Raw genomic sequence first — 13,547 nt, 5'->3', positions numbered from 1 at the left:
TTCTTTATTGCAAGTAATGTATTATAATACATTAATTACAGTATGACGTCACAAGGGGATAGAATTAATGCGAATATTATACAGTTACTTATTGCTAATCATGTTATTGATATTATAAAAACAAGGTATAATTCGTTATTTATTTAACTAAGGGTGCTTATAAAATATACTGTTTGTTTTTACCGCTTAAGGCAGCTAATAAAAAATTAAAAATAACATGTTAAGTATGATTTTCGATTACTACAATGTGAATTACTGAAATGAGGAAATGGTGTGGTTACTTTTCGTAGAAATAACAACAGCCGTCATGTATTACATTACAGTATCTATTACAAAATACCCGTAATAATGCTATTTTCCTAATACCATCTTTTTACCTATTAAATACCACATTCTATTCTCAATCTAACACAATATAATATATTATTATCTATTAAACTTACTAACAAGATTCGGAGAGAACAGAGAACTATGCAGTGTCTAAGTTTAAATTGCTATTTACTTCCAACTGCCAAGTTAGGTCTAAATCTAGCCCTAAGTTCTAACTTAGGCGTCCTATCGTAAATACTTAAATCTTTTGTTTTGTGTATAAAATTATCAATTGTTGTTTATCACGATGATAACAATGATATTTCAGCGACACATTAAAATTTAAACCATTAAACTGACTAATGGAAATGGTATACTTTCAGTATTTATTTTATTATGGTAAGCCATAAGCCGGTAAACGAGCAGACGCATCAAATGATGGTAGGCAATCACCACCGCCCATGGATACCAGAGGCGTTACAAGTGCTTTGCCGGCCTTTTGGGGGTTAGGAATTTAAGAGTTGTTGGGCCCACTCTCTCTCAGAAGCATGACTCTCCCACACTTATTTAACAACTCTAACTTTAATTATATTGTAGAAACGACTTCTTGTTAGTCAAGATCTATCATTAAAACAATAAATAAATCACATTATAAAGCTACAACAACCTAAAAACCAAAAACCTCAACCCAAATGTTACAAATAACTAACTAAACATCGATAATCCTCGGAAACTATTCACAACATAACCACATGAACATTGAACAACACATGTAAACTAATGCTATTGGATTACATAATCGTTGTATAAATTGTTGTATAAAAGCCTGAATAAATTAAACTCTGTATAATGTAACCAAACCGTCAGAAGTTGCGCAGTTAGACCAACTTTACTGCTGAGCCATTAAAACTGCGCTGTTCACGACTACACATAGAATCACACAACCATTTTATCATGCTCTCGCTTTCTTTAATATTTCTGCGCATTCCACGGTCAGTTTATACTGGTGTTGTATCGCTTGATGTGATGTGGTTACTACGTCCATGCCTTGTTAGACTTTAATCTTTATAACTTTAAACTTGCTATTGGTTTGAAGAGGTAAGCTTAAAAATTCTTACCTTCCGCACTCTTATTGATATTATAAAAAATCTTCATAGAGAGCTGTTTCACCAGAGAGTAGCTATGCTATCAACATGTAATAGCTAAGCTGTGAAACTATTTAACCGTTTCTACTGATACTAATCTATGTACCTGTGCGAGTAGGATGTGCTATGAAGATGCGCCGCCGCAAAGTAGCTGTGCGAGGAAGATGCACTGTCGTGTTTGTCTTTGTGAATGCTGGGTTCATTAACAAAATCTCAGGAGAAAATTTTACTACGAGTCCCGGTAAAAAAAAAAGCAAAACTCCGATAAATGAAAATTTAAAACACTTTCCTTAAGTAGAGAACCGATCCAACAGAATTTTAAATATTTATCTGAAGAGAGAGGTAAACCATATCGGTTTATCCCAGATACTATAGATACGATAAAATTTCCTCCTAATAAGCTTTTGTTCGGTAAGTATTGACTGTTCTCGGTATAAAGAAATTTGGTGACGTACCTATAGAGAAAATGTCTTAAAAAGAAAGGTTAAGGGTCGGTTAAGCAGGATAAAATATTTTTTTGAGATATAAACGACTAAAGAATTTAAGCTTGGAACGTGAATTGAATAACTTCGTCGATATTATTTTTAGGCCCAAAAATTTAAGGGTTTTTTTTTATCATCATAATAATTTATTTTGATTACCTGACAGCCTTAGGTATTCGTCAAAATTATGTACCTAAATCTATTTAAGTGTTTAAATTATTGAGTTTTTTTCGAACTCAAACTTGGAAATCGGAATAAATTGATTACATTTTACCTATAAGTTGGTATAAGTAGGACGGCAAAGGACACTTTATTTGTAAATTAAAATTAAAACAAATCAAATTTTGATTTAAATGGGTCGCACAAGTATTAAAGATACTAAGTTTATAACACCAATAGCAATTAAGTTTAAAAATAATTGTTGGAGAGTATCTCATTACGATAAACTACATTTCATTACAGTATAATTACTAGCGAATATTTTAATTTAAACTTCTAGGTTCGGATATCATATTATATTAATATTTTTTTATTATTACTTATATAAATCATATTGAAAATGAATCAATTTAAATGGATCATATTTATTCATAACGTGCAAATATTGAAATACTTAAATTATAATTATGTTAAATGTAATTATTTTTATTCCAATATACATGCTACAAAATTGTACGTAAACATTATAATATTACTCTAGCTGGAGTCTGGCTGTGTCTGTTATCTTACACAAAAAACCATTTAAAAACGAGTTTGCTTTACGTTTAACGACATCGAAACAAGGGCGCGTTCGGCGCTCTGACTGATTGGTTCATTCGCGCCGACCAATCAGAGCGCCGAACGCGCTCTCGTTTCGTTTTCATTCAACGATTTGCAAACTAGTAATGAGGATATCAAAAAAAAAAACCATACATATACATACATACATATCGTCACGCATTTAATCCCCGAAGAGGTAGGCAGAGGTGCACATTATGACACATAATGCCACTCTGTACACCCACTTATCACAATTTATGTTGTAAGTCCCATGTAATAGGTGGTGAGCACAGGTGGTGAGCCTATTGCCATATACCTGGCACATTTCCAGACTCCGTACTACTACTAAGAAATTTTCGAAAGACCGAAAAAAGCCCAGCATTACTTCGCCTGACCCGGGAATCGAACCCGAGACCCCTTGCCCAGCAGTCGCACTTGCAACCACTAGGCCACCGAGACAGTCATAAAAAAAACAAGTTATTTTAAACAATTGCTCTTGTTTCTCTCAAAGAAGAATCAGCAACAATGTCAAGCATTAAAACTATAAATATACTCCACACTATTCAGACTGTATCGTGACTGTCTTCAATAAACTTCGAATGGTGTTTCCGCTGCAGCGTGTACGCATAAGTAATGAGGGCGTGGAAATAAATCTGCTTTACAAGTAGTCTGGTACTGACTGCTAATGAAAGAGTAACTTTGAATAATTTCTACTGACTGCTCTGGTAGGTATGGGTTTTGTTCGTCATTTCCAAGTATAAAACGTATCTAGAAGTATCGTCACGCGATATTGAAAATATATGTCGTCGAAAGTTGTTATTTCCGTAAGAAAATAAAAAATACGTAGCTAATAATTTTCATTGAATCTTCCAGACAGACATTATAATAAAAATTAGTCATCTCACTATTACATTACGTTTTATTTTTTTTTTAATATTTATTTATAAACATATTGAGTGTTTTTATTCAAGATAGATATACCATCCCAATCATAATAAGTTTCATAAAATTAATTAACAACCTGTATACATATATAAATTATCCTTTTTATATTTCATTCACAATTTGCAAATTCAGGGAGCTGAATAATTATTTGCACAACTCTAATTAGTAGAAAGATGAGATAAAGACTTTAAATTTCTTAATTTTTTGGTGGTTGCTAGCAATTCAGCAATTCAGAACGGGGCTATTCTCAGAAGACTTGTGACCAACAGAGCAATCATTCTGAATTTATTTTCAAATAAAAATGACAACGGCACCAACAATAGAAATGAACTTCAAGATTTTTGGTTCAACAATAAATATTTTAAGAGGCCCCAATGTTGGTTTTTATACTGTCACTCAAGATAATACAAAAATCAGCATAATTTGATTAGCAGACAAAAGAAAATAATGTTTTTAAACCTTAAGAGATTTGATTCAGTCAAATCATAGTTCAAAATTTATTCTTTAGCCTTAGAGAATACGGGATGATTGAAAAGAACCAATTTTTGTAAGCGAATCACAATGGAGAGTTTGATAAATATATTTCATGCTTCTTTAAGTTTTTATTTAAAATGTATATTTGCAGACAGAATATCATTTGGGAGTTGCTGAAATGGGTCTGTGGAGGATGGGGTCTTAAGATGTCCAGACGCTTACGTGGCACATAAAGTCGTCGGTCCCGGCTGTCATGCAAACGTTTATGACAGACGTTACGGTTAACCGGGTATTGGGTCTAAGCGACAACGTTACTACTATAAGAGCAAACGTGTTCACACGGTACCTATAAAGAAATTTACTGCTCAATTCCAACCTTGTATTGTAATAGGGATGATGACGGGATATGAAAATTAAAAATGTAATTAGTCCGTCAGTTAGGTAATGAAAAAATATTAGACACGTATTTTTTATTTTGTCATATAAGATAACAATACTTAGATAAAATGCACATGCACATATAGACTATAGAGTATAAAACGTACTCTAAAGTGACGTCACGCGATATTTCAAATGGATATATCTTCGAAAGTATTTGTTTCCGTAAGAAAATAAAAAATACGTGTCTAATATTTTAAAATAATCTACAAGACGGACATTAAAATAAAAATTAGTCATCCACCCTATTTGTAACCAGGGAAGAAATGAACACTATATCGTATGCAAGGTTTCTCAAATAACCCAAGTACTGTTTAATTATGAATATTGCAAACACGTGGCCTTCAACTAATGACAAAAATAGATTGCGCTTCGTAATGTTGGCAACTAACTAACATTTGAAGATGTGATAAACTTTTTCAACAAAACAAATAGTTTGTAAGCATCTGTGACAGACGGACAGACATAATTAACAATCAACACTTCGATCCTATTTCTGATTGGATTGTGACTCAAATAAAAGAGAGACTAGAATTTTATTTGAAGAAAATTGTGTTAAAGAAAAAAATTTACGAAGGTCGTATAAAACTATTGGCTTGAGTTCACTAGTAAATGTGTTTCGTAGACAATTTACTATGAAATTGTTATGGTGAAATTTGTTATTAAATTATACGCTTTGTTACACACGTCACAAGGTTGTGAATGAAATCAACGTCTTTGTAGTTGAACGAGCGACAAAATATTATGATTTATGTTAACAGAGGTGAAATTGTTTTGGCATTTTGGTAACACAGTGTGTATCTATTGAAGATCCTTTAGTAGTGGTTGTGTGCTCTAATTTAGCTTGATTAATGGTAATAAAATGTCTACAGATTTCTATCTATTGATAGTACAGATCTTTAGCAATTTGTTCCAGCTTTTATCCCTACACTATCTTCAATTGCAACGGATTTCTCAAAGGCCAAATGCATAAGTTCTTCATTTAATTTATACTGAAGACAGGTCAACGAATTTAGTCTTGCAACGATCCCTCCATCCAATATGAAGGCAAATCGCTTTAAGTCCAATTTTAGTGGAGCTTCGAATATTAAATCTTGGAGATGCTCATCTTATAGCGTCGGAGGTGCTGGCAAATTTAATTCACTACGCTGCGGTATTCCCTCTTATAGATACTGAAGTTTTAGTAGAAAAGTGATAAATTTCATAGATCAACATTTTCTTGGTGCTTCTTTGAAGGATTTTATGAAATCTTTAAAAGCTGATCCGGTATTAGTGGTGCTAGGTATCCTTTGTTCTTTCTCATGTTCATGAGCGTTTTGCTTGAGATTACATTTAATATTTTAAAGTTAGCAATCACAGTAAAAATATACATGCTGAATTAACTAAAAATCACGGTTTATTCACGTACACTAATGGAGAAATTTTAGTAGGATACGCAACGTCGCTGCATCTGCGCACGTCACTGCTCTTAGGTAAAGAGTCCCTCTGTAACTCGAAACTAGTAGATCTTTTCTCCATTAATATACGTGAGTAAAGCGTGATTTTTAGTTAATTAAAGAAAAAAAGTCGACAATTTCTCTCCTTAAAGATATTTAATTGTAATGAATATATTATCGGAAAATGATGGTCAATTGTTTTACTTTTTACACAACTATTTCACTCATATCAACAATAGAAAAAGAAATAGTATAAAGTCTCCATAAGAATTTTAATTAACGGCTCTAGTTCCATTTGGAGGGATTATTTTTCTCAAACGAACGTAAAACTGCCGGAAGAATTTAATTTAGCAGTGGAAAATGGAAGCTGCTGTGATTACGAGCAAAATCTAATTCATTCATTTTAAAATAAAATAGTCCTTATTTTCTTCTAGATAAGTTAGAACAAATCGGGAAGGAGCAGAAAATGGTTAGCGTCTACTAGATGATACTTTAACGTCTGAGACGAGGATAAAAGGTGGACTTATAATAAACCTCCTTGTTTAACAATCACATTATCAGTTTTATTTTATATTAGCTAATGGTCGCGGCTTTGCTTTTGTGGCAAACTTTTTGTGCAACTTGGTCAGAACTTGGTTAGAACATAACATTTTCTTGTTTCTATTTTCTTAATAAAATGTAGCTTATGTTACCTTCTAGTACTTCAGCTACCTGTCAATAAAAGTCCTGTCAAAATATGTCCAGCTATTTCAGAGATTAGTCAGAACAAACAGAGAAACAGGAAAAAAATAATAATAAAATTATGCCAAGTTTCATTATGAGGCAACAATTAGAAGTACAGTTTCTTAGATTTTATTACATAGTTCGTTACGGATTTGCCTAACAAAATCATGTTAACCGCCACATCGACCACTGGTGACCAACGCTTAGCGGAGGATTTGCCTTCAACTGATTTCTTTCGGCAGTTAATGCTTTAATTAAAAATTGAGGAACCAAAAGAAGTACGTAATGAAGGCAGGTACAACATTAATTTCTGCCCACTTGGCGCAGTAAAAGCGTGTTTATGTACTTACGTATAAAGATTGAAATCGCTTAAATTAAATACCAGCTGCTAGCTATAAAAATATTTAATCACATCGTAAAAAATATGAAATTGAACTCAAGATACTTTTAATGTTATTTGAAGTTCACTTCGTGAAAGCTTTTCTTGATTATTTGGATTGTATCATTATATTGCTGTGGAACGTCATAAAATAAAAAAAATATCTTTTAAAAAATCCATAAAAAATCGATAAAAAAATCGAATCAACACTAAAAAGTGTTTCTTCTCGATATTCTGGATATACTACATAGAGAAAAAGACACACAATAATACCTGACCCGTGTATCGAATCCAAAACATCTCATCCCACAACCGAACTCACCGCCACTCAACTGAAAACACAATTAAATGATTCCACAAAATATTATTAAAACCACCGCACACCTTCCATTACATAAATACAAACGAAAAGGTCGCAAATGGCAGAGAAAAATACAGAAAAATAAACCTTATGGACATCAATTTCAATGTGGAAGTGACAAAATTCCATCAGTTACAATAAACCCCATCAAAATGGTGCTTCAAATGTAACGCATTGTGTTGGTATAAAAAAAGGACGATTGGGGAAATACACATTTTCATTTCTGCGGTATTTTTATGTAAACGGGGTCAGGACGGCGAGTGAATCGGGAACATTTAGGTTGCTTTATGATGTGATGGAAATTTCATCAATGATTATTTCGACAATTCGAAGATTCGCTCTTTAACATAAATAAACTCGTTACTGCAAACATTTGCATCGTTTTCTTTAATGTTAGAAAAAGATCGACTCGATTGTTCATTAGCATTGGACTTGAAAACTGCTGGACTGATTAAAAATCTCATCATCGGTAAAGGTTTTTTTCTTATGATATAAGGGCAAATGAGCAGACGGATCACTTGATGGTGATAAGCGCTGCTCACGTACACCCGTAACACCAGAGACGTCACAGTTGTTTTGTCGGCCTTTCTGACTCGTTATTAAATAGAATGGAAACCTACTCTAAGAAAAATCTACTAAAGTCCATAAAAAGAATTTGCCTAACATTTAAGATATAGTGAGGTCTATAACTCACCCTCTCTACACTAGAGAGTCACCGCATTACGTCTTTTCTATTATTCAATAGTAAAATTTAATAACGAAACTTTAAAACAATTCTTTCACATTTTACGAACAAACTCTCCTTTAAACAGTACCGAAGAGTATAAAAGTAAAATAATTTCACCTCGAACTAGAGCAATGAAATTTTTCAATTATTATTTGTGACCCTGCACGGGATCGTAAAAACTTGAGAACTATGTAAGTTACGCGGATGGTTCTTCGAAGTGCGGGGAAAACTTAAAAAGTAATTTTATTATTGCTGTATCATCAGTTAGTGGTTGGGAGATTCGACCTTGAACGACGAACAAAGGAATCGATAAAACCGTATGGTGTGAATGGGACGTTTGTACCATCATTCTGTTCAATATCCAACGAATTTATCATGTCCCCTTACAATAGGAGTTATTGGCCGAAAATATATAGCAGGTATAGCTGGGATATTTTTTGTGTAGGACAAATGCTTAATCTTTTTTAATATGAAAGAAAAAAAAGAAAGAAACAGGAAACATTTATTCGACAGAAGACACGCACACAAATACGAGGATTATGAAAAACACACACACAAAACTAATATACACAGTACAAAATAATAATAATAATATACTTAAAAGAGTAAATACAAGAACAAAGAAACAGCGGAATAGAAGAAACAATAAAAGAAAAACAGAAATTAAATATTGATAAAAACAATTGCGCGAAACGTCTAAAAGGCCTCCATCTCAGTCTTGTGTGGATCGTATGAGCCCAACGTTGTTTTTCAGATGGCAACCTGCGTGCTACTAATCTGTTTGCTATTACAGTATGAGATACATTGAAAACTATATTTTTTTGATATGTCACGTTATGACGTAACAAATATAATTTACATTGACATACATAAATTCATAGATTAATTAAAAAAAAAGTAAAACTAAGACTAAAATATTTACAACTTAAACATTAAAACTATATGTAAGTATATGTAAAAAAACATTATAAAACTAAATTGTGTCTAATTTCGCTCTGACATATTGGTGTGATTTTTCTTCTAAAAGAGCAACCATCTTAAAATCTCCTTTGAAAAAAGTGCGCATTAGAGAAATAGCTATAGGTACCGCTAAGCGCCAAAGTGACGTTAGCAACGGCGGCGTAGTAAGCAAGTAATTAAAACTTTAAAGTATCAATTTCCCTTTTAACAAGCGGTTGTAAGCCGAGAAAGTCTTATAAAGGTAAAAAGGTCCCAACTAACATTAAGCGCTAATATAAGAGTTATAACAGCTATATAAAGGAGCTAAACAGATCCTAAGGTCATCAATAAGTGCTATCACATAGGAGTTATAGCGAGCTATAACTCTATTATACCCCTGGATTGGGCACAAGTTCTTATAGCCTTAGGTTCCACAGTGGCGATATAGTGGAGTTACAGAATGAATTTAAGAGCTATAGTAGAGCAATTGTGGAGGTTCAGTAGCGCTAACTGAGACTTAAAGCGCTGTAAGAGTAGTATTTAAGTGACTAGTGACTCCTCAAGCGGTATGGTAGAGCTACATGCTGCTTTGAGCGCTATAAAGGGAGCAAATGTATGAATATAAACTCCGTAAGTGGCATAGTAGATCTATGATGTACCTTACTTACTGTTTGAGCGGTTAGAGGGTGGCAATAAGGTAAATTGTAACACCTTGAGTTGCAGTATAGATCTACAATAAGAAATTTTAGCGTCTAATTTACTTTTTTTCATAGCCGGCTAATGCGGTATGTTTTATTTTATAACGTTGCAATATGTTAAATGAATGAAGATTTATCAAACAACCATAACACATTTTGTGTTTACGAAAATAAATGGCGGAGTTGGGTGTATTATTTTAAATCGTTGTTAGTGGAAGCTGAAGCGGAATTTTCATTGCGAAGGTAAGTTTACTGTGAATATGTGTATATATTATTGGCAAATAATTGAAGCGCCCACTCTTTGTTGTGTATTTATCTAATAAAATGTTTTGCTTCACATGGAGAAAAACATTTTTTTACTAAATATGTAACAAAACTTTGCCTATTGACTTGTGTCGGGACCCTGGTATTAGAACGCTAGAAAAATAAATATCTTCATTGTATTAAGTTTTCGTTTCGTACGTTTTACGGTTTTTACTTAACTTCATTAGGTATCTAAAAATGGTGGCCGCATGAATTTGGGGATCCGTAGTTATTTTCCAAAAACCCTACCTAGCCTACGGATGACTAGTACACGTATCTCATAGCTGAACGAGTGCTAAATTGTTTTTTATCGTTTGATTTGCCAAATTAAAAAGATTTGTGATTTGAATACATATATACCATAAAATATTTTATTAAAATATTTTTTGGTGTTTGTAAAAGAGTTCGAGGATCTTTTGGTAGAATCATGCCAAATCTGTCATTTAAGATTAACAGCAAATCTTTCATAGCAGTTTGTGTAATATTTTTCTCAATGGACCATGCCCTCAATTTTTCACTAAAATGAAGATTCTTAATATATTCACTCGGATCATCCTCATCATCACTACTCAATGAGTAATAACATCGGTCCTCTTCAGAAACATCAAAACTTGCAGTTGCGATATCACTTCCATTACATGCGGAACCTTCATCTTCAAGTAAGTTCCTCACTTGACCGCGTGTAGTGACACTTCCATTCTCATTCAGGTTATCTGGCGATAAGTTTGCATTTGCAACGTTGTAGTTTAAAATATTACGATAATCTTTCAAAATTTTCCGTCTATTTCCACCGGTTCTACTTTGAATTTTCCAAGTTTTAAAACGCTTTTGAGAGGAACTATGTTGCGACGCCATTTTACGTTCGTCACGTGACCAATTAGAGGTACTAAAGTGGTAACGAACTCAATAATTCAACCTTAAGTAATATAGAAGCTATATTTGACACTACAAGTTCTATAATAGGGAGAAATATCGCTACTATTCAGCCCTAAATCATACAAGGGAGTTTTGTATCACTTTAGGAGTTTGGTGTTGTAAAAGATTTAATGAACACCATTGTAGAGCTAGTAGCGTTAAATGCTCCTTTTGTGCAACTATCAGCGCTCCGAAAGAGTTTGTGGTAGCTTGCTTAGAACTTTAGAAGTTAATAGTAAATGTTAATTTCTTATATAGATCTTATAGTCGTAAAATTCGCTCAAAGCTATAACACAGAAGCTTTGGTCTGTATTGTAGGGATAATAATCGCTGCTCTACGCGTTTAACCTCCATATATTGCTCTTATAAACCTGCTTTGTTACTATAAGCGTTATATTTTATTACTAACACTCTTTTGGCGCCTGAATCTATAATTGCAGCTACTATTCTACCTTCATAACACTTTAGGTTCTAAAGTAAGCTCTATTTGCAGCCATAATGTTTGTTGGGGTAAAGTTAAAAAGAGTGCACTGTTAATGGTATATCGGAATAGGTAATTTTTGGGATTATAACAAAGTTATTTGGCAGGGGTTTTTAATCCTACCTATCTCTATGTGGTCGGTACTGATTTTTTTTTGTATTGTAAAACTAATAAGTACACAAAAAAATGTTTCTTTGGGAAAGTTATTTGTTCACTAATTACCAGTCACCCTTTATAAAGCTGAAAGAATTTGTATAAATGTTTGAACGCGCTAATCACTGAAACCACTATTATTATTATTATTTATTTATTTTATTAAAAGGTACATGTTATGAACTTATAAACTAGTACATAGTCCGACAAAACTATATATGTAGTTTGTCTGTCGGATCCAAAAGTTTAAAATTTATTAGTGGTAGTAAATTTAAAATTTATTAGTTTGATTTGAATAATTATTTTTGTGCTGAATAGTTTACGTATCTAGAAAGACTACAGGCTATAAAACATCACGCTACGATCAATAGGAGCCGAGCACAGTGCGGTGAATTCACGCGGGAGTAGCTAGTCTACAATAATGTAGAATACTGTAGATAAACAATTTATAACTCTTCTGTCGATCCACCTCAGAAAAATTACCTCTAGAATATTTCCCATTTTCCCTGATTCCTAAAAAAAACTTTAATACAACATCGACATAATATTTTATTCTAGGTTCCTTTTACTAAGTGCGCTTAAAACCCAGTAAGGACTTGATAAGTACGTCAAGTGTGCTTGTAAAATATACTGGAGTGGTAAGGGAAGTGAGTTCGTGTAGACCGCTCGTTCGTTCATCCAACTTTCCTTTTTGCCAAATAGTTTATTAAACTGCGATAGCAGCTGACTTCGTAACTTTCATCGAAGTTCTTGTTGCCTTTGCTTCAAATTATTAAGTGCTTCAATTTAACGACAGTCCGAATTTTTAATGTCCCATTGTGTTGGCTCGGAGTTTGGGATTTAATGTCTATTATTTATTTAGTACTGAAAAGGTTGGCTTATTAGTTGGGTTTAGCTTGGGTACAATTTGCTAGTGAAATAAATATTTCTAGAGGACGATTTTGAGGCTTCATTTATAGAGACGCAGCGTGATGTGTGACTCGTCAGACGTCAGTCGTACGTTGCTCATATGTTTGTTGATTGCAAAAGCAATGACGCATTCAGCTGCAGCAATATACGATGAAAACCCAGCGCACCGCGTCTCCGTTAATAAAGCCTTAGAGTTACATTGGTGACATTTGGTGAAGATATCTTTATTGTATTAGAAAAACCAACACCAGCCAAAATTAAAAGTGTGTATAAAGTAGACTTTCTCGTCAATATTCTAACAAAGATTTGTTAGAAGTAAGTTCAAAATTTTCACAAACTTGGATCATTGTACGTTATGAAATGAATACAACAGCAGCCATGGTTTCGGGGATCGATCACTGAGCAATGTTTTCCCAACCTTTGGCACAGCTGTTCGTTCCCACAGACTTAAAATAGGAAGGCCATTAGTACAATTATAGTTAGTTATTAAGTCGGCCGAAGAACCTTCGTTTAAAAAGTTGTACTGCTGTTATTTACAACTCAATCCGATTTTTATCTTTCTATCGAAACATGATTTATGTTCTGTCGTTTGTAAAATATAGTGTGGATTGGTTTTTGACTATTTTAATGGCATGTAGTTTTAAATAAACTCTTCTGTGTACCTATATAGTCCTTTTGGAATGTTGACTGATTACTTTTGTATTTTATTGACTCTGTTTTATGAGCGATGTAGGCAATTAGTTCATTCTAGGTATTATTGCCTTGAGTTAATGTCTAAGGTGATTCACACCAACATGATAGATTTTATTGGTCCAATAAAATCGTTTAAATAGTTTGTTAAAGTTATACTCGCTAGGGAAACACTGGTTTGAACATAGATAAATGTTTATTATAGATTCTTAGAATTTTTTCCGCTATTATTAATAAATGACTAAAGAATCACTCTTTAAATCAAATTAGATTAAACTAAT

The 13,547-nt window shown here is 33.1% G+C and overlaps 1 protein-coding gene across 1 annotated transcript in view; it reads right to left on the bottom strand.

Moving 5' to 3' along the window:
• Nucleotides 1–13,547, bottom strand: part of LOC118270339 (5-hydroxytryptamine receptor 1) — a 173,111-nt gene that overhangs the window by 114,627 nt on the left and 44,937 nt on the right. The gene's annotated exons all lie outside the window — the stretch shown is intronic.

This window comes from Spodoptera frugiperda, chromosome 13 (genome assembly GCF_023101765.2).
Source record: "Spodoptera frugiperda isolate SF20-4 chromosome 13, AGI-APGP_CSIRO_Sfru_2.0, whole genome shotgun sequence".
NCBI classification, from domain to species: Eukaryota; Metazoa; Arthropoda; class Insecta; order Lepidoptera; family Noctuidae; genus Spodoptera; species Spodoptera frugiperda.
This window is presented reverse-complemented; position numbering and strand designations above follow the sequence as displayed.